General features: G+C 37.2%; 1 long non-coding RNA gene across 2 annotated transcripts in view; it reads left to right on the top strand.

Moving 5' to 3' along the window:
- Window positions 1-1,159: 1,159 nt before the first annotated feature.
- The window catches only part of LOC131416354 (uncharacterized), a 50,899-nt gene continuing 32,853 nt past the window's right edge, over window positions 1,160-19,205 (top strand). The window contains exons 1-3 of one of the 2 annotated variants that reach the window (XR_009222585.1): window positions 1,160-1,344; window positions 16,623-16,721; window positions 18,097-18,203. This is a non-coding gene — a long non-coding RNA (uncharacterized LOC131416354). The remainder of the gene's footprint in view (window positions 1,345-16,622; window positions 16,722-18,096; window positions 18,204-19,205) is intronic. The other variant, XR_009222586.1, reaches the window with a different exon arrangement.

The raw sequence follows: 19,205 nt of genomic DNA, 5'->3' as shown, positions 1-19,205 counted from the left end.
AGAGGCTGCCATTCCTCAGCCACACCTCTAAACACCCATGTGCAGCATCAGAATCTCCTCCATGGAGTCTGATATCCAGACCTACTAGATTACTGCATGTTGCCCCAGTGTGAGATAGGTGAGAGGAAAGCTACGCAACTGCAGTTGGTTCTGCATCTGTGATATTGTTCCCTAGTAAATATTGTCCCAGAAAAACTGGTGTGGATGTATTGTTTGACCATTTGCTCCTGTGTATACATATATGCTCAGTAGGTTTTATACAATGAACAATAGGAAGATTTCCAGTTCTGACCATAGAACTGTAGCCTGTATCACGTGATGCGTCCTACAAAAAGATCATTAAAAAAGGACAAAATTTATACAAGAACTGAGAAGATGAAACTTGAGGGACTCCAATTGCTCAAGGCTTACTACTTATATTCTACCTGCCTGCCAGAAAAAAAAATAATAACCTCTTTGGTCTGGATTGAGCCCGTCTGCAGAGACAGCAAGACTGATCTCAGTTTTCCTGGCCTGCAAAGCTATTTCTAGAGTCTTTGGTAAACCGACCTTGGCCGTCAGTATGCATTCTCCCTGGCATGGCTCCTGGGCCCCAGATCCCTAAATGTGTCTCTTGTTACTAGAGAAACCAGGTGTTCCCTAGCTCCTCTTAGGCTAACCCGTACCACGTAACAGGGTGATAGGGCGGGGCTTACGCTCTCCCTCTCTCTGGGAGTGCTCTCTGTGCATGTGCAGTCTCCTGGCTAAGGCAAACTCCCTCTATCAGGACCTTTGTCACAACACATACGGGACACCTATGCCAGGCCATTGCTGTAGAAATGTGAGTGTTTGAGGACCATGTTCTGTCTTCTCTGCCTGAGAGCTTTTCTCCAATAAATTCTATGTTGTATCTGCACCATGTGGTGCTAGTGATTTGTGCCCCCTTGCAGGACACTAATAACATCCAAACACAATTTTAAAAACTGCTTTCTGTAGTTGGGAGACATAGAGAAATGAGAAAAAGGAAGAGATAAGAGGAAGAAAGATGTTCCCTCTTGCAACAGATCTCTGTTCTTTCTGAGGCCACATATGTGCTGCAGCTCATTTGTAGACCTGTGGGTGATTGGTACAGTGGATTTAAAAACAGAAGTTTAAGCTTCGGTTTACAAACAGAAGTTTAAAATCACAACTCCTGTTTAACATTAACTCTGTAAGTTCACTGCCATCTTTTTTTTTTTTTTTTGCAGTTTGTCGAATTTCTCTTCATAGCCATCAATGTCTGAAGAAGTACTGATGCAGATCTAAAATTCCAGGACTCCAGTAAGACAGAAAACATCTGGGAGTTTGACAAATTGGAGATAAATGGTAAGATTTTGAGCTGTGGATGTGTTGTAAGGTGGCAGAAAAGTAAGGGTAGAAGTCCTGCACTGTAGTTATTAGTGAATCAACAATGATCCTTCAATTTGATTTTTTAATTAATCCTCCCATTTTTACTAAAGCTGGCAAAAGTGTCATACAAATGATTATAAAGGTTTTTTTTTAAGGCACTGATAAGTGCATTGAACACTCAATCTTTTATGATTTTTCTATTTTTTTTATTGATGTTTTAATGGTTTCTAACATTGTGAAATTTTGGGTTGTACATTTTTGTTTGTCCATCACCACATATATGACTCCCTTCACCCCTTGTGCCCACCCCCAACCCCCACTGCCCCGGTAACCACAGTCCAGTTTTCTCTGTCCATGTGTTGGTTTATATTCCACATATGAGTGAGATCATACAGTGTTTGTCTTTCTCTTTCTGGCTTATTTCACTTAACATAATACGCTCCAGGCCCATCCATGTTGTTGCAAATGGGACGATTTTGTCTTTTTTATGGCTGAGTAGTATTCCATTGTATATATATACCACATTTTCTTAATCCAATCATCAGTCGAGGGACACTTAGGTTGCTTCCACTTCTTGGCTATGGTGAATAATGCTGCAATGAACATAGGGGTGCATAAGCCTCTTTGGATTGTTGATTTCAGGTGCGTTGGATAGATTTCCAGTAGTGGGATGGCTGGATCATAGGGACTCTATTTTTAATTCTTTGAGGAATCTCCATACTGTTTTCCATAGAGGCTGCACCAGTTTGCATTCCCACCAGCTGTGTATGAGGGTTCCTGTTTCTCCACATCCTCTCCAACATTTGTTGTTTTTTGTCTTGGTGATTATAGCCATTCTAACAGGCGTGAGGTGGTATCTTAGTGTTGTTTTGATTTGCATTTCCCTGATGATTAGTGATGTTGAGCATCTTTTCATGTGCCTATTGGCCATCTGTATATCTTCCTTGGAGAAGTGTCTGTTCATTTCCTCTGCCCATTTTTTGATCGGGTTGTTTGTTTTTTTGTTGTTCAATTGTGTGAGTTCTTTATATATTATGGAGATCAACCTCTTGTCAGATGTATGTTTTGCAAATATTCTCTCCCAGCTGGTTGGTTGTTTGTTCATCTTGATTCTGGTTTCATTTGTCTTATAAAAGCTCTTTAATCTGATAAAGTCCTACTTGTTTATTTTTTCTTTAGTTTCCCTAGTCTGGGTAGGCATGTCATCCGAAAAGATTCCTTTAAAACCAATGTCAAATAGTGTGTTGCCTATATTTTCTTCTATGAGTTTTATAGTTTCAGGTCTCACCTTCAGGTCTTTGATCCATTTTGAGTTAATTTTTGTGAATGGCGATAGCACATGGTCCACTTTCATTCTTTTCCATGTGGCTGTCCAGTTTTCCCAACACCATTTATTGAAGAGACTTTCCTTTCTCCATTGCACGTTCTTAGCACCTTTGTCGAAAATTAGCTGTCCGTATATGTGTGGTTTTATTTCTGGGCTTTCAATTCTGTTCCATTGATCTGTGTGTCTGTTTTTGTACCAGTACCATGCTGTTTTGATTACTATTGCTTTGTAGTATGTTTTGAAGTCAGGGATTGTGATGCCTCCTACTTTGTTCTTTTTCTTTAGGATTTCTTTAGCTATTCGGGGTCTTTTGTTGCCCCATATAAATTTTAGTATTCTTTTTTCTATTTCTGTGAAGAATGTCCTTGGGATTCTGATTGGGATTGCATTGAATCTGTAGATTGCTTTAGGTAATATAGACATTTTAACTATGTTTATTCTTCCAATCCATGTGCATGGGATATCTTTCCATTTCTTTATGTCATCATGGATTTCTTTCAATAATGTCTTGTAGTTCTCATTGTATAGGTCCTTCACCTCCTTGGTAAGATTTATTCCTAGGTATTTTATTCTTTTTGATGCAATTGTAAATGGTATTATCTTTTTGAGCTCTCTTTCTGTTAGTTCATTATTAGCATATAGAAATGCAACTGATTTTTGTAGATTGATTTTGTACCCTGCAACTTTGCTGTAGTTGTTGATTGTTTCTAATAGTTTTCCAACAGATTCTTTAGGGTTTTATATATATACAATCATGTCATCTGCAAATAGTGAGAGTTTCACTTCTTCGTTACCTATTTGGATTCCTTTTACTCCTTTTTCTTGCCTAATTGCTCTGGCCAAAACCTCCAGTACTATGTTGAACAGGAGTGGTGAGAGTGGGCAGCCCTGCCTCATTCCTGTTCTCAGAGGAATGGCTTTTCAGTCTTTCCCCGTTGAGTATGATGTTAGCTGTGGGTTTGTCATATATGGCCTTTATTATGTTGAGGTACTTTCCTTCTATTCCCATTTTATTGAGAGTTTTTATCATAAATGGATGTTGTATCTTGTCAAATGCCTTCTCTGCGTCTATTGAGATGATCATGTGGTTTTTATTCTTTGTTTTGTTGATGTGATGTATCACGTTGATTGATTTGCGGATGTTGAACCATCCCTGCATCCCTGGTATAAATCCCACTTGATCATGGTGTATGATCTTTTTAATGTATTGTTGTATTCGGTTTGCCAATATTTTGTTGAGGATTTTTGCATCAATGTTCATCAGCGATATTGGCCTGTAATTTTCTTTCTTTGTATTGTCTTTGTCTGGTTTTGGTATCAGGGTGATGTTGGCCTCGTAGAATGATTTAGGAAGTGTTCCATCTTCCTCTATTTTTTGGAATAGTTTGAGAAGGATGGGTATTAAATCTTCTTTGAATGTTTGGTAAAATTCACTGGAGAAGCCATCTGGTCCTGGACTTTTATTTTTTGGGAAGTTTTTGATTACTATTTCAATCTCTTTACTTGTTATTGGTCTATTCAGATTCTCCATTTCTTCTTGGTTCAATTTTGGGAGGTTGTATAAGTCTAAGAATTTATCCATTTCTTCTAGATTGTCCAATTTGTTGGCATATAATTTCTCATAGTATTCTCTTATAATCCTCTGTATTTCCATGGTATCCATTGTAATTTCTCCTCTTTCATTTCTAATTTTATTTACTTGAGCCTTTTCTCTTTTTTTCTTAGTAAGCCTGGCTAAGGGTTTGTCGATTTTGTTTATCTTCTCGAAGAACCAACTCTTTGTTTCATTAATCCTTTCTACTGTTTTTTTGGTCTCAATTTCATTTATTGCTGCTCTGATTTTTATTATTTCTCTCCTTCTGCTGGCTTTGGGCTTTGTTTGTTCTTCTTTTTCTAGTTCTGTTAGGTGTAATTTAAGGTTGCCTATTAGGGCATTTTCTTGTTTGTTCAGGTGGGCTTGTATCGCTATGAGTTTCCCTCTCAGGACCATTTTTGCTGCATCCCATATGGTTTGATATGGCATGTTATCATTTTCGTTTGTTTCCAGATAGTTTTTGATTTCTCCTTTAATTTCATCAATGATCCATTGGTTGTTCAGTAGCATGTTGTTTAATCTCCACATTTTTGTCACTTTCCCAGTTTTTTTTTCATGGTTCATTTCCAGTTTCATAGCCTTATGGTCTGAAAAGATGCTTGTTATGATTTCAATCTTCTTAAATTTATTGAGGCTTGCTTTGTTTCCCAACATATGGTCTATCCTAGAGAATGTTCCATGCACGCTTGAGAAGAATGTGTAGTCAGCTGTTTTTGGATGGAGTGCTCTGTATTTGTCTACTAGGTCCATCTCGTCCAGTTTTTCATTTAAGTCTAATATTTCTTTATTAACTTTTTGTCTGGATGATCTATCCATTGCTGTAAGTGGGGTGTTAAGATCCCCTACTATTATTGTGTTGTTGTTGATTTCTCCTTTTAGGTTTGTTAATAGTTGTTTTATGTACATTGGTGCTCCTATGTTGGGTGCATATATATTTATAAGTGATATCTCTTCTTGATGTAGTGTCCCTTTTATCATTATATATTTCCCTTCTTTGTCTTTCTTAACCTGTTTTATCTTGAAGTCTACTTTGTCTGATATGAGTATGGCAACACCTGCTTTCTTTTGTTTGCCATTAGCTTGGAGTATTGTCTTCCATCCTTTCACTCTGAGCCTGTGCTTGTCTTTAGTGCTAAGATGTGTTTCCTGAAGGCAGCATATTGTTGGGTCTTGCTTTTTAATCCATCCTGCCACTCTGTATCTTTTGATTGGAGAGTTCAATCCATTTACATTTAGGGTAATTATTGAAATATGAGGGCTGAATGTTGCTGTTTTGTCACTTATTTTCTGGTTCTTTTGCATTTCCTTTGTTTCTTGTCCCATTTGTTTTGGACTGCCAATTCAGTTTGGTTGTTCTGTCTTATGATTCTTCTAGTTTTCTCTTTGTTTATCATATGTGGTTTTGCTTTGATTATTTGTTTAGTGGTTACCTTGAGGTTTGGCCAAAAAATCTTGTGTATGAGATAGTCCATTATCTGATAGCCTCCTATTTCCTTATACTAAGTCAATTCAGTCACTTTCCTCTTCCCCTTCTAAGTTGCTCTTGTTATACCTTATTCTATCTTGTGTTGTGGCTGTGTGTTTACAGTGATGGGCTTAAATTTATTTTTGGTGAATTTCTTCCTTTGATCTTTGAGTTTAGTATTTAAGTGGTTGCTAACCTATTCCGGTAAAGATCTACTATTTCTCTGATTTTGTCTACCTACTTTTCTCCTTCCTCCAAGCTTTGTGTTCCCTTTCTCTTCTTTTTTTCAGGCCTGAGGGCCTTCTTGAGTATTTCTTGTAGTGGGGGTCTCGTGGCCATGAACTCCCTTAGCTTTTGTTTATCTGGGAGAGTTACTATTTCTCCATCATATTTGAAGGATATTTTTGCTGGATAGAATATTCTTGGCTGAAAGTTTTTGTCTTTTAGTATTTTGAATATATCATTCCAGTCTCTTCTAGCCTGTAAAGTTTCTGTTGAGAAATCCGCTGAGAGCCTGATGGGAGTTCCTTTGTACGTTATTTTTTGTTTTTGTCTAGCTGCCCTTAATATTGTTTCTTTGTCATTGACCCTGGCTAGCCTTACCACTAGGTGTCGTGGTGAAGGCCTTTGTCTGTTAATATATATAGGCGTCCTGTTGGCTTCGCTTACTGGTATTTCCTGCTCCTTCTCCATATTTGGGAAATTCTCAGCTATTATTTCCTTGAATAAGCTCTCTGTTCCTCTTTCCCTCTCCTCTCCCTCAGGAATACCTATAATTCTTATGTTACATTTTCTAATAGAGTCATATATTTCTCGGAGTCTTTCTTCATTTCTTTTTAGTCTTAGTTCTCTCTCCTCTTCCATCTGGAGTATATCTGTATTCCTATCCTCTAAAGTACTAATTCTTTCCTCCATATTGTCAGCTCTGTTCTTTAAAGATTCCAGATTCTCCTTTATCTCCTCCATTGTGTTCTTCATCTCCATCAGCACTGATTGGTTTTTCTTTATGATTTCAATCTCTTTTGTGAAAAAACTCCTAATCTCATTGAATTGTTTGTCTGTGTTGTCTCGTATTTCGTTGAGTGTTTTTATGATAGCTATTTTGAAATCTCTGTCATTTAGTTTATGGATTTCTGTGTCTTCAGGGTTGATTTCTGGGTGCTTGTCATTTTGTTTCTGGTCTGGTGATTTCATATATTTTTGCATTGTGGTTCCTGTGTTGGTTTTGTTTTTCCTCATCCTGGAAGTCTCTGGTTGCAATTTCCACCTGCCGCCACTGTCTGGTGGTAAAGGGCTGTGTAGTCTAAGCCCCCTGCGCTCTGCCCCTGTTTTTCTGCTGCGATCCGCAGTGTTGTTTTTTTTTTTTTCCCCGCTGCGATCCACGGGTCCAGTCGTTTGATCAGATCTGCCTCGGATCGCTAGGTCTGGTCTGGTCGAGCTGCAGAGTCCGGGTTGCGGGGAGGGGGGAGCTCTCTCTTTTGCCCTCTGGGTCCCTGACGTGGGAGGCTTCTCGTTTGCCCCTCTTTATCCGCTCTCTGGGGTGCTCAGATGTTGATGGTAGCCCTGTGGCTCCTCTGAGTCCTCTGTGCGGGAGTTTCCCACTGGCTGAGAGAGACCGAAGAGCCATGGTTTCCCCGCCTCCCCTCCCCCCTCTCTGGGAGCCGCGCGTACCGGGATCGCTGATCTGTTGGGGAGGGAGAGGAGTTCTCCTTACCTCTTCCCACTTCCTCCGGGGGCCCAGCACGTTCCGCTCTCAGATGTGCGGCAGTGTGGATCCCTCCGCTCTAGGTTTTCACTGTCTGGGATTCCGTTGTTGGTCTGTGACTGTTGCTTTTGTTGTATCTTGTCGGGGGAAGAGTTCACAGGAAAGCTCACTCCGCCATGATGCTGACGTCACTCTGATTTTTCTATTTTTTAATACCAAACTCAAGATAATTAAGAGAGGATAGTATTTTCACATGACTGGATTGCAAATTTTCTTTTTTTTTCTCATCAAAGGAAGCCATGAAACAAGGACCATATGTTGCCCAGGAAAGTCAAGTTTTTTAATGTTTTTTTTTAATAAGAAAATGCTAGTGAGTGTGTATGTGTGTCTGTGTAAAAGAGAGAAATGGAGAGGCAAAGAGAAAGAGAAACAGACAAAGAGAAGTTTTAGAAGATTTCATTTGATTTTCTACCAAGTTAAGCATATGTTCCCATAAAATTTCTCCTACTTCTTTTGGACATCTTTTCCCAACTTAGTAAAATATAGAAGAGGTTTAGTTAGATGAAAGGACATATCAAGGATTCAAAAATGAAAAGAGATAAAGAAATATTGAAAGATATAACATTCAAAACCACACTGTACCTGGAAACTTTGTATTTTTCCATTCAGCTCTCAGTTATATTGATCCTTTCTATTGTCTTTTTAGTCTCTATATTATTTATTTATGCTTTGATTTTTGTTATTTCTTTCTTTATACTCATTTTAGGCTACGTTTGTTTTTCCTTCTCCCATTTGCTGGGTTGCCTTTTCATTTTATTGATGGTTTCTTTTGCTGTACAGAAGCTTTTCAGTCTGATGTAGTCCTTTTTGTTTATTTTTGCTTTTGTTTTCCTTGCCTTTGGAGTCAGGCCCAAAAAAACATTGTTAAGACTGATGTCAAAGAGCTTACTGCATATATTTGCTTCTAGATGTTTTATGGTTTCAGGTCTTACATTTGAGTATTTAATCCATTTTGAATTAATTTTTGTATATGATGTAAGATAGTGGTCCAGTTTCATTCTTCTGCATGTAGCTGTCCAGTTTTCCCAACACTACTTATTGAAGAAACTGTCATTTCCTCATTATACATTCTTGCCTCCTTTGTCACAAATTAATTGACTATATATGGCTGGGTTTATTTCTGGGCTCTCTATTTAATTCCATTGATCTATGTGTCTGTTTTTATGCCAATACCATACTGTTTGATTACCATAGCTTTGTAGTGTAGTTTGAAATCAAGGAGTGTGATACGTCGAACTTTGTTCTTTTTTCTCAGAATTAGTTTGGCTATTCATGATCTTGTGCAGTTCCATATAAATTTTAGGATTCTTTGTTCTATTTCTGTGAAAAATGTTGTTGGTATTTTGATAGTGATTGTATTGAATATGGAGATTGCTTTAGGTAATATGGACGTTTTAACTATGTTAATTCTTCCAATCCATGAGCATGGACTATCTTTCCATTTCTTTGTGTCTTCTTCATTTTCTTTCAACAATGTCTTATAGTTTTCAGTTTATAGATCTTTCACCTCCTTGGTTAAGTTTTTTCCAGGTATTTTATTCTTTTTGTTGCCATTGTAAGTGGCATTGTATTTTTGATTTCTTTTTCTCCTAGTTCGTTGTTAGTGTATAGAAATACAACAGATTTTTGTATGTTGATTTTGTAACCTGCCACCTTACTATATTCATTTATTAGTTCAAAAAGTTTTTTGGTGGAGTTCTTAGAGTTTTCTGTATATAGTATCATTTCTTCTGCAAATAGTAACTGATTTACTTCTTCTTTTCCAATTTGGATCCCTTTTATTTCTTTTTCTTGCCTAATTGCTGTGGCTAGGATTTCCAATACTATGTTGACTAAGAGTGGCAAAAGTGGACATCCTTGTCTTGTTCCTGTTCTTAGGCAAATAGCTTTCAGTTTTTATCCATTGAGTATTGTGTTAGCTGTGGGTTTGTCATTTATGGCATTTACAATGTTAAGGTATTTTACTTCTATACCCATATTATTGAGACTTTTTATCATAAATGGATACTGAATCTTGTCAAATGCTTTCTCAGCATCTATTGAGATGATCATGTGACTTTTATTCTTCATTTTGTTAATGTGGTGCATCACATTGATTTATTTGTGGATGTTGAACCATCCTTGCATCCCTGGAATAAATCTCACTTGATCATGGTGTATGATCCTTTTAATGCATTGTTGTATTCAATTTACTAGTATTTTGTCAAGAAATTTTTCATCTATGTTCATGAGCAAAATTGGCCTGTAATTTTCTTTTTTCATGTTGTCCTTGTCTGTTTTTGGTATCAGGGTAATCTTGGCCTCATAAAATGAGTTAGGAAGCCTCTTCTTCTCTTCCGTTTTTTGGAAGAGTTTGAGAAGAGTAAGTATTAAATCTTCCTTGAATGTTTGGTAGAATTCACCAGAGAAGCCATTTTGTCCTGGACTTTTGTTTTTTGGGAGGTTTTTGATTACTGTTTCCATCTCCTTACAAGTGACTAGTCTCTTCAGATTCTCTGTTTCTTCTTGATTCAGTTTTGGAAGGTTGTCTCATTCTAGGAACTCATCCATTTCTTCTAGGTTATCCATTTTGTTGCTGTATAGCTTCTCATTGTATTCTCTAATAATCCTTTGTATTTCCATGGTATCCATTGTAATTTCTCCTCTTTAGTTTCTCATTGTATTTATTTGAGCCTTCTCTCTTTTTCTTGGTGAGTCTAGCTAAAGGTTTGTCAATTTTGTTTATCTTTTCAAAGAACCAGCTCTTAGTTTTATTGATCCTTTCTATTGTCTTTTTAGTCTCTACATTATTTATTTATGCTCTGATTTTTGTTATTTCTTTCTTTATACTGATTTTAGGCTATGTTTATTCTTCTTTTTCTAGTTCCTTTAGGTGTAATGTTAGATTGTTCAGTTGAAATTTTTCTTGTTTCTTGAGGTAGGCCTGTACTGCAAAAACTTCTCTCTTAGTACTGCCTTTGCTGCATCTCATAGATTTTAGTAGGTTGTGTTTTCATTTTCATTTGTTTCCAGGTATTTTTTATTTCTCCTTTGATTTCTTCATTGATCCAATAGTTGTTCAGTAGCATGTTATTTAGTCTCCTCATATTTCTGAATTTTCCATCTTTCTTCTTCTAGTTGATTTCTAGTTTCATTGTGGTCAGAAAAGATGTGTGATATGATTTCAATCTTCTTAAATTTAATGAGACTTATTTTGTTTCCCAATATATGGTCTATCTTTGAGAATGTTCCATGTGAACTTGAGAAGTATGTGTATGCTGTTGTTTTTGGATGGAATGTTCTATAGATATCTATTAAGTTCATCTGGTCTAATGTATCATTTAAGACCAATGTTTCCAGGGCCGGCCTGGCGGTGCAAGTGGTTAAGTGTGTGTGCTCCCACTGCGACGGCCCGGGGTTTACCGGTTTGGATCCTGGGCACGCACCGATGCACCACCTGTCTAAGCCATGCTGTGGCGACGTCCCATATAAAGTGGAGGAAGATGGGCACGGATGTTAGCCCAGGGCCAGTCTTCCTCAGCAAAAAGAGGAGGATTGGCAGATGTTAGCTCAGGGTCAATCTTCCTCACACACACACAAAAAAGACCAATGTTTCCTTGTTGACTTTCTGTTGGGGTGATCTATCCATTGATACTAAGTAGAGTATTAAAGTCCCCTACTATTATTGTATGGCTATCAATTTCTCCCTTTAGATCTGTCAATAATTGCTTTATTTACTTTGGTGCTCTGATGTTAGGTCCATATATATTAAGAGATGTTATGTCTTGATGAATTGTCCCCTTTTCATTATACTATGTCCATCTTTGTCTCTTGCTATCTGTTTTTGCTTGAAGTCTATTTTGTCTGCTATAAGTGTGGCTACATCTACTTTTTGTTTGGTTGCCGTTTGCTTGGAGTATCATCTTCCATCTCTTGTTGGCAGAATGTAGATATGTCTATATGTCTTGTTTTTTTTTCAATCCATTAATTCACTCTATGTCTTTTGATTGGAGTATTTAGTCCATTTACATTTATAGTAATTATTGAAAGGTATGTACTTATTACCATTTGTTAATTGTTTTCTGACTGTTTTTGTTTTTCCTCTCTGTTCCTTTGTTCTCTTTGTCTCTTTCCTTGTGGTTTGATGACTTTCTTTAGATATTTAGAATTATTTCTCATTTTCCTTTATGTATTTAGTGTAAGTTTTTGCTTTGTGGTTACTGTGAGGTTTATATATATCATCCTATGTATATAATGGTCTGCTTTAAGTTGATAACAACTTAAATTTGAACACATTACAAAAGTCCACATTTTTGCTCCCTCTTCCATGTTTTATATTTTTGATGTGACTTTTTACATCATTTTATTTTATGTATCCCTTAACTAATTATTGTAGTTTTAGCTAATTTTACTACTTTTGTCTTTTACCTGTCTTAGTAGCTATATAAGTGATTAATTCACTATATTTACTATATATTTACCTTTTCCAGTGAGATTTTTACTTTCATATATTTTCTTGTTATTAATTAGTGCCATTTCCTTTAGGCTTAAAGTAGTCTCTTTTATATTTCTTGTAAGACCAGTTTAGTAGTGATGAACTCCTTCAGTTTTTGCTTATGTGGAAAAGTCTTTATCTCTCTCTCAAATCTGAGTAATAACCTTGCCATATAGAATATTTTTGGTTGGAAAGTTTTTCTTTCAGCACTTTGAATATGTCATGCCATTCTCTTCTGGCCTGTAAAGTTTCTGCTGAGAAATCTTATGCTGATAGTCTTCTTAGGTTTCCCTTGTATTAACAATTTGTTTTTCTTCTGCTGCTTTTAAGATTATCTCTTTATGTTTAATTTTTGCCATTTTAATTATAATGTGTCTTGATGTGGATCTCTTTGGGTTCATCTTATTTGGAACTCTCTGGGCTTCCTCAACCTGGATGTCTGTTTCCTTCCCCAGGTGAGGGAATGTTTCAGCCATTATTTCTTCAAATAATTTTTCTGCCTCTTTCTCTCACTCTTCTCCTTCTGGGATCCCTATAGTGTGAATGTTATTCTGCTTGATCTTTGTCCCACAGGTCCCTTAAGTTATCTTCATTTAAATTTTTTTTTCTTTTTGCTGCTTTGTCTGAGTGAGTTCTGTTGGTTTGTCTTCCATTTCATTGATCCATTCATAGGCTTCATCCAGTCTGCTCTTGAACCCCTCTAGTTAGTGGTTTTCTCAGTTCACTTATTGTATTCTTCAGCTCTGTTACTTCTGTTTGGGATTCTCTTATATTTTCTATCTCTTTGTTGAAGTTCTCACTGTGTTCATCCATTCTTCTCCCAAATTTGGTGAGCATTTTTATGACCATTACTTGGAACTCTTTATCAGGAAGATTACTTATCTCCATATCCTGAAGGTCTTTTTCTGGGAATTTGTCTTGTTCTCTTGTTTGCTTTAGCTCTTGGTTGTCCCTCAAACCTTTGTGATTAGCTAGATCACCTGATTTATTCTTGCTATGGCCCCATTGTTGAGGGTGTTCTAAGATCTGTCAGTGTTCCATAGGGAGGAATCTCATTTAGCACCTAATTTGAGACTGATTAGAAACCAGACCCTCAGGCAGCAGCTTTTAATCTATGCAAACATATACAGTCCTATGGGACTGCTATCGTTATCCCTGCTGGCCTCCAGCCCAGAAGATCTGAAGGTGTCCCCTGGGCAATCATTGGAGATTTGGGGGCTCCAGATGAGAGTTGAGCTCCTTTCTGAGAAGTCTCATTGAGCTGTGGTAAGGCCAAAGGGGTGTGCAAAGATAGTGTCTCCCTTTTCATGTTCCCTGATTGTGTCTCCTTAGCATCTAAGTATGTAGGAAACCTGAAGCCTGTCCCTCAGGCTGATGTTCCAGGCTAAGTAAATAGTCCTTTTTCACAGGAAGACTGGGCTTGTGTTTCAATCTGCTTTCTGTACAGTGCCCTAGGGGTGGTAGCCTGCTAAAAACTGTCTTTCTGATTCTTGCAGTCTTGTAGAGCTCAGGTATGCCAGCCCTCTTGGCCACCAGCATCAGGCAATTAAGGGGTATCCTCTGTGTGGATTGCATGCACCCACTGGCTTTAGCAAGATAGCTGCAAAGTTTAGGGAATGAGCACATTCTCTGGCTTCAGGAAGGCAGCAGGAAAATGTCTTAACATTGCCCTCCTAGCTTTAGGCTAAGAGCAAGAGAATGCCATGACTGCTCACTCTTGTCAGCCCCAGCTAGGGAGCAGGAGAGTGTTGCAACCACCCATGCTTTCTGGTTTCAGTGCCATGACTGCCTGCCCCATCCTGTCCTAGCTAGGTGGTGGGAGGGTGCCATCTCTGAGCTCACCCACATGTGCTAGCAGTGGGGAGTGCAATAATGGCATCCACCAGGGCCTCCATCACCAGGGAGCCTTTCAATTGTCCCTGGCCCCTCCAGCCTATGCAGTTAGGTTAACAAATGAATCTCCTTCACATATAGGCTAGGAGTTTTTCAAACTGCTGTTTTTTCACTGAGTCTCTGGGTGAGTAAAACTACACATGAGCCCTTTAAGAGGGGAGTCTCAGTTTCCTATAACACTTTGAGTTCCTTGGACATCAACCCTGTTGGTTTTTAAACCAGACGTTTTGGGGGCTTGACTCTCCAGTGCAGATCTCAGGGGTTGGGGTGCCTTATGTGGGGCACCAACTTCTCGCTCCTCCAGGAGAAGAGCCTGTCTGGTGAGATCCCTCCCTGTTTTGTGTCACCATGGTGGGGGTGGGGTTTTTTGCAAGACCTTATCTCTGCTCTCTTACCCCTCTTGATGTGGTCATTTTACCCTATTTGTGGAGAGTGGTTCATCTAGTTTTCAGATCTTTTACAGAGGGAGATGATCTGTATCCATACATAAATTTGGTATGTCCCTCGGAGAAGGTGAGTTCAGGATCTTTCTGTGCTGCCATCTTGGACCCCCAGATCTCTGTTCTTTTATTACTTGACTTCCCTGGAGCATTCACAAAGTTTAACAGTCCTTCTTCTTTAGAGAATTTTGTTGCACATTCTCATGGACACATCTTCATGGTTTCTGCCATCACAATGGCTGCTCCCTCTCAGTCTTCTTTTTTCACTCTTCCCTTTGGGTCAAACTTTGTATTATGGAACACTCCAGGGCTCTGTCCTGGGTCCCCTTTTCTTGTGTCACTAAATGTACTTTGCTAAGTTGCCTCATTCAGTCATCTGGATTCAAACATAATGAATCCCAAATATCTCTTCATGACCTTTCCTTGGCTCTTCAGACTAGAAAATACAAGTGCCTGTTTCATATTTCCACATGAATATGAAATTCTAATTTCATTTCAAATTTTAAATGGCAAAAATAGAAATATTTATTTTTCCTTTAAAACTGTTCCCTCTCCCCAATAATCCTCACTTCATGAAATACAAATATAGATACATATTTAAATACAATCACCAAGTGTTTGCTAGGTGCCAGCACTGTTCTAATCATCTTAAAAATACTGAATCACTTAATCTCTAATGCTTTGTGGCTTTCTTTTTTTAACCACTACAGACTAAGACACAGAGAGGTTTGATTACTTATCCACAGTCCCACAAGTGATAAGCAGCAGAACCAGGCTTCAAGCCCAGGTATACTAGCCCTAGAGAATGTGCTATGCTTTTTATCACTATGCTATACTGCCTATAAATGTTCATATCTTATTATCTACCAACTTTATCAAGTCAAAAATCTCTCATAAACATTTCATAAATTTGTACTATAAATTCTAACTTCAAAATGTATTCTTACTCTATCCATGGGTCATCACGTTTTCTGATACTAGTATTTCAAGCTACTATTCTCTCTCACGTGACATACTGCAATAGGTTTCTTGCTATTCTCCCTACTTCAGATACCGCAGCCCTACAATTCATTCTCCAGATGTAGTAACAGTGTCTTTCTGAGAAAACAACTCAATTATTTTCCCTTCCTGATTAACCTCTTTCAGTGGTTTTCCAAAAAACTGCAATTCCCTTACTGTGATTAACAAAGACTGGGAATAGTCTGTCTCCTGCCTTTTTCTTTGACCTCCTCTAACATCATTTCTCATCTTGGCCACAATTCTTTAGCCACTGTGATTTTTTTCTGTATTTCAAATAGTTAAGGTTTTTCCCCAAATTAGGGTCTTTGAACTAGATGTTCTTGCTCCCTGTAATCAGTCCCACTGATTTGGCACACTGATTCTCACTGGCTGTAAGATCTGAACTACCTGCTCTCTGTAATATAAGTTAGTTTCAAATCTCCGCATACTGTAGCACAATTTGAGAACTATCTATTTATCTATTCATTTATTTTCATTTACAATTAAAATTTGTATTCCATGAGAGCAGGGACTTGTATGTCTTGCTCATTTCTGTATTGTTGGCACCAAGAATAGCGTTTAGTATATAGAAGGTACTCAATAGATAACTTTTGAATAAGTAACTACATAAATAATTGAGAAAATAATTCTTAAGAAATATAGTTCTTGAGGTCATACTTCTAACCTTAGATAAGATCTTGACGAGATAGTTCTTTCAGTATTAACTATTTTCCAAAATCTAAAAAAGTTGTTTCACATTTTATTTGCAGTTTTCTCTCTTTCACAATATTATTGTATAAACAACTGTGACATGTAGGACAAAGACTAGAAGTTTAGTAAGATTTTCTTGGTATCTCTGAATTATATTTTTGAAATATCTAGTACTCATATATACACAAGATAATTTGATTCACGTAGTGAATTAATAATAATTAAATTATAATATAAAGTTCATAATTTCTTTCTCCAAATTTGTATAGACAGGATATGTTGTATTCAGATTGATTGGTTTTCTTACTTCTCTTTCTTAAACCCCATTTTTGCCTCTTTGTTTCTTGAATCAGCCTACCAATTAACAGCCTTTCTTGTGAGAACTAGCTTGCATGCAAAACAACTAACAAAATATTTTTGACTTGTTCTTAAAAAGGTATTTAAAAACGTCCTTGAGTTTCTAGCAAACCACATTCCTTGACCAAGGACACATTAGGAAAGACATAAAGACAAAATGAATGAGTGAATGATTCAAATTAAGATGTATACCATTGCCAGACCTCTTTGCTAATTTTGCTTTCCACAGCGCCTCCTGCTCCTTCCCAGGTATGGCGTCAAAGGGCCTTGGCTCTGACTCTTCTGTGCCTTCTGCTGGTGATTGGACTGGGAGTCTCAGGAAGCATGTGTAGGTATCACCCATGTTTTGATTAAAAGGGAAAACACCTAGAGTGGCATGAGTTTTTACAAAAAAGTTTGCTCTGAATTGAGGCTTTGGAATGATTATAGGTGATATACTCACAGAGGGGACTTACAATGTGGTACTTAGTCTCTTTCTCTCACTCCTGTGAAGTGACTGCTTCCCTGACCTTTAATGTTCTTAATACTATTTCAGCAAAGAGGAGGTGATGACTATTGAGGCATTAAAAATTTCTGTTGAACATTTTTTTTGGTCTGGAGTTTACATAACATTGAAGATAGAAATGGGAAAAGTGAATAAACTACAAAATTTTAAAGAAGAACTTCAGCATTTCCAAACTGGAACTTTAGGATCAAATTTCAGAACACGATTTCTCAGCATTTACTAAAACCAGAATATCTGGAAATTATTCCTGAGGGATCTGAATTCCGTAAAATCTACATAAGAGGAGATTATTTGTTTCCACCTATTTGTATTCTTTTAACTGAGAGAAAAAGTCAATGTATACTATAATAAGAGGGTATTTTGAATAAAATATGTATAAAAAAGCAGAATTAAGAGGGGTTGGCAAAGGCAACTGCCAAGCAGATGTATTGCACTGAGTCCCTAGGTCCTAGGAAAAATGAGTTCTCTGGAAAGTTTATTTGTGTATTTATTTATTTTCCTTTTTCTAATATCTAAATAATATCTCCATGTTTTACTTATTATCCCAGCATTTCTGGTCACTCAGGTAGCAATTACATATTTATTTTTTAGGCAAAAAATTTATTTTCCCACAAGTCTCAGCTTTTCTACTCTAAGAAGCTTTGTCCTCCTTTATAGAAGAGGAGAAATCAATCCATAGTCTCTTCATCTGATCATTTTCAAATGATCCATTCATAGTTATTTACTCAAAACAATGTCTGGAAGATGAGAATAAACTATTACTCTGGCTACAAAATTCTGGACTGGTTCTAAATTCTGTCCTATCACCACTCTCATCTGACTTTGCTACATTTTTCTCCTACTCTTGCTGTTTCTATTAACTTGTGTTTACAGTGATTAACCACCTCCTTTGCCCGTGGACTGAATATTTACTGCTCAATATTTGAATCCTGGAGTTTGTGAACTTCATTGACCCTAAGTTAAGGTTATACATGGATTGATAGATCCTTCTCCTTGTGAGACAGTAACCAATGTATAAATTCTGGAGGAAATCTTACCGTAAGGAACACTTTGTCTCCATTTTTTTTAATGGCATTGAAAAGTAGCAGTATAATGTCAAAAATACTACTTTAAATAAGTAATATGTAAGATATTATATTGTGAGGTAATAGACAAAAATAAGAGAGTTATTTTAACAAACCATCTCTATTTCCTGTAGGAATTTATAAAATTCCAGAGGTTATATAAATATTGGCTGGAATGATCTCCCAGAAATAATTACATAGCCTACAACATCTTGGATGAGATAATTATCTCCTCCGACTGGTAACTCTTTATTTTTGTTGAATTTTTCTAGCTGGTTTGAGTTAAGGCATTTTCCTCAGGAGATTGGGACTTTACAATTAAAACTGGCTTCAACTAAAATTACATGCTTAAAGAACTCTTTTCCAACCGGCTTCCTTAACATGTTTAATAATGCAAAAAATTGCTGCAAATGTCTTCTCATTATCTTAAAAAATCTCTAATGAATTTATAGTAGCCATATAAGCGAGAATTGCTGGGAATAATACTTTTATCTAAGAAAATTATAGAAGCCAGTGAAAGTCACTGGGCTCTAACGTGTTTAAAATTATGCTAAGTGCTGGGATTCGAAGATGAATGAAAGAGTGATTCTTCCCTTAGTTACATAACCATTAATTGTATCCACAGACTAATTAAACTATTCTTTAGATAAAAAGAATATAATGTGATAAATGCTTCAGCAGGAATACACAGAATAACCAAAAATAAATTTTAGCTTTGAAATTTGTGTTATAACTGACATTGAAATGGCCACTTTTGAATGAAAAATTTGGAGACAGACGAGAAGAGCATTTTTGATCAAAAGAATAAAATGAGGGTCCAGCCTGGTGGCACAAGCCGTTAAGTGCTCGGGCTCCTCTGTGGCGGCCCGGGGTTAGCTGGTTCGGATCCCGGGCGCATACTCACACACTGCTTGGCAGGCCATGCTGTGGCGGCGTCCCGTATAAAGTGGAGGAAGATGGGCATGGATGTTAGCCCAGGGCCATTCTTCCTCAGCAAAAAAAAAGAGGAGGATTGGCAGATGTTAGCACAGGGCTGATCCCCTCACAAAAAAAAAAAAAAAAAAAAGAATAAAATGAACATGGGCATGGTATATTGTATATATGGTATATATAAACTATTTTGTTGTGTAAGATATTAAGAAATGTGGTTTATAAATATACCATTATAAATGGATTCATTTGTTTTATTTGTTTTCCCTCATTCCTTGTAATGAGGGGAAAAAAAAACAAGACACTGAAAATA

The sequence above is a fragment of the Diceros bicornis genome, chromosome 17, assembly GCF_020826845.1.
Source record: "Diceros bicornis minor isolate mBicDic1 chromosome 17, mDicBic1.mat.cur, whole genome shotgun sequence".
Lineage (NCBI taxonomy): Eukaryota > Metazoa > Chordata > Mammalia > Perissodactyla > Rhinocerotidae > Diceros > Diceros bicornis.
The sequence above is the reverse complement of the archived record's forward strand: the minus strand, read 5'-3'. Positions and strand labels throughout refer to the sequence as shown.